Source organism: Cyprinodon variegatus, unplaced genomic scaffold (assembly GCF_000732505.1).
Source record: "Cyprinodon variegatus isolate N-32 unplaced genomic scaffold, C_variegatus-1.0 Scaffold254, whole genome shotgun sequence".
Classification (NCBI taxonomy): Eukaryota; Metazoa; Chordata; class Actinopteri; order Cyprinodontiformes; family Cyprinodontidae; genus Cyprinodon; species Cyprinodon variegatus.
The window spans coordinates 408984-412095 of record NW_015150707.1 but is presented as its reverse complement, the minus strand read 5'-3'; positions in this window follow the sequence as shown (position 1 = coordinate 412095).

Sequence of the window (3112 nt, the reverse complement as noted above, 5' to 3'; positions counted from 1 at the left end):
GAGTTCTCTGCTTTAACCAACAGTATGGCTGTGCCACTTCAAAATCCTGCCCTCAAAGTGTCATACAGGTGAAGTGTTTTCTCTGATCTAGTGATGATGATTACTATAAAATAAAGATATTTAAATTCTTAACCAAACTTGTATACCGGGGAATCAGCGGCGTCGGATGAAGGAGTATGCCTTGCAACCGCAGGGTTGTTGGTTCAAGCTCCGGCTTTGTTGTTGTGTTCTTGGTCAAGACACTTCACCCGCATTGTCTATTGATGGTGGTCAGAGGGACTGATGGCGCCACGGTACGACAGCCTTGCTTCTTTCATTGAGCCCCAGGGCAGCTGTGGCTACAATGTAGCTTCCCACCATCAGTGTATGAATGTGTGTCTGAATGATTGAATGACTGAATGTAAGGTAAAACACTTTAGTCAAGTCCTCCGAATTGAAAAGGCGCTATACAAGTATAGGCAATTTAACATTTTAACTTTTTAAAAATCACTCTGATTTTGTTTTCTTCAGTTTAAAAGAACTTGTACTTTTTGCTTTAAGAAAGAAACTTCTGGAATTGTGTTTATAACTTGGATCAATTCTATTTTATGAGGCTCATTTTTTTTTTTACAAAGTTCCCATTCCTAATTGTTTCATAAAAACTAATTGTGTGTCAGAAGGCTTCAATAAAATATAAAGAACTATAGTTTAATGTTTGCTCCTTTACTGATTGTGCGGTGTCTCCTCTGCTTCCTTTTTGTGCTATCTGTTCACATTCAGATAACAAGTTTCCAGATGTTTTCTGGGCTGTCTTTCCACCCCACCTGTCCTTTTATCAACACGTCCCTGTGGGAGATGAAGCCGGAGGCCGACTGACAAGGGTGCGGTGTTTGGCGATGATGTGATATATTTGAACAGCGCTTACCTTTACCTGTTTAAAGAATGAGATGAGGTAGAGGTTGTGCTTGGCTTAGAAAGGCAAATAAAGGTATTTCCCCCAATAGGATGCAGATGCATACCTCAACGTTAATAAGCAAAGCTTTCCAGTTCCAGCAGGGTTGATATTATGCTCTCAGTAGAAGCTTTGAGTTCAAAGACAGTTTTGGTTTAATGAAGTGATGATGAAATGTGTTCTCCTACCATCAGATCTGTCAAACAAAGCGTTATTTTAAAGGTAAAATATTTTCTAGGCCTGCAAATACAGTCAGGAGTTGTTAGAGGAAGTGGTATACAACCTCACTGAAATACAGTGAGTCTCATATAGCGTGATGTTAGGGTTTATCAGCAGGATTCTACCTGATAATCCTTACATAATGTGTTAAGTTGGTCTTTGTCTATGAAGGTGCCCCCAGCTTTATTGTCTGCTTCTCAGATTAACCTGTGCCATTCATTTCTGTTTGATCTTGTTTCCAGTGTGTAGGCTAAGAAATGATTACGAAGTGCATCTTCCATCCACATTTACATGTTTGGCTTTCAGTTATTTTGTTTAATCTGCCTTTCATTCAATGCATTGTTAGTTTAAGGGAAAGGTGTTATTCCAAAATGCCCCAGGGATCCTGGCAGAAGAGCATTCACTTTGTTCTAGTTCCTACTTAAAGTTTCTTCCTGTTAAAGGGGGTTTCCCTTTGCACTGTCGCTACACGCAACAACACAATGCAAACGCCTGTCCGTTGTCGCTACATGCTCATCCAGGAAGTAAATGCTGCAAGTTAATAGCTCAATGCAATCTGCTTGGTTTCCTTAGATTCAAACCCTTATAATGAACTGACTCTTTAAAAGGCCTTCAGATGGTACTTGATGATAATTAGCAATATATGCATAAGCTGACTGGAATAGGTTTCTGTTTTCTTTTAAGACCGTTTGAGGATAACTAGTTCTCATGTTCTAAGAACGAGGTCTGAGTTTAAGAACAGGGAAGCAAAGTACTTCAAGAAATACCTTTTAGCATTAGCTTCCTGATTTATGCTAACAGGAGGATGACACCCTGGTCTTCTGCATCTCTAGCCCATTTACTTGTCACAAGTGGCTTCATTAAATCTACTGTTTCCATGCTTTCATTTAAAACCAGTATAACTTTCAGCAGCCAACTTCAAATAAAAAAATTTTTAACCAAACAAGTAGCTTATTATTAAATGGTCCTTTTTTTTGGTCCATATCCTGGTCCAGGAGTTCTCACTCCTGTTCTTCCAGTACCATTGCCCTGCATGTTTTCTGTGTCTCCTTGGTGCCACACACCGGACTTTAATGAATCAGCCATCTGCAGCATGTTGATGGCTGCTTAGGACTCTGCATATTTGCAACATATATATTAATGCTCTGAACTTCCATATCAATGCATTTTTGCACCACGTTTTTTTCTCCCACACTGTTTACATTTGATTACTGCTGCACTTTATGGACTGGAAATGTTCATTTACTGCCTGAAAGCTGTACTAAATTAAATTTCATTTTTTTAAACACTGTGTATACAAAATGACAATAAAAATTGTCTATGCAATCATTTTAATCAGCTGTGCTGCAACAGAGCGACATTTAAAGCATGCAGGGGAGTGCTACTTGAAGACCAGGTTTGAGAACCACTGTACTTCTCCATTTGGTGGTGTAGACCATGCCCTATTTAAAGACTTAAATCCTATATCTTTCATGTTCTGATGTTCTGGAAGTCCAGCAAGTCTTCTTAACCTTGTCCAGGTCCCTAAATGTATTGTTTTGTGTAGCCTTGCAACTTCTTATAATGCTCCTTGAGGCATTATGAGGTGTTTGTGCCTGTTCTTTTGTCTCCTCCTCTGTCCAGGTGGTGGTGATTTGGCACCAGATATATAAGCCCCCATCTTCTCACCTCTCACAGTAGCTATCTGGTTCTCCTCTCTTCAAGCCTATCTGCATCGGTGTCGCTGCTCTGCTGATGTTGCTGTTGTTCTGCTTATGAACTTCTGCACATTTGAGTTTGTCGTTTGTATTACCCGTAACACTAATACAATAAATACCTGTGTATCAGTCTGAAAAAGGTTAATAGAAAGGAATTATCTAATAAAGAGGTTTAAGAGGGGAAATAATATCGAGGACTGGCTACACCTGAATAGTAATTTACCATCCACATCAGTGTTTTATAAGAAAAAAAAGATTTAAAATC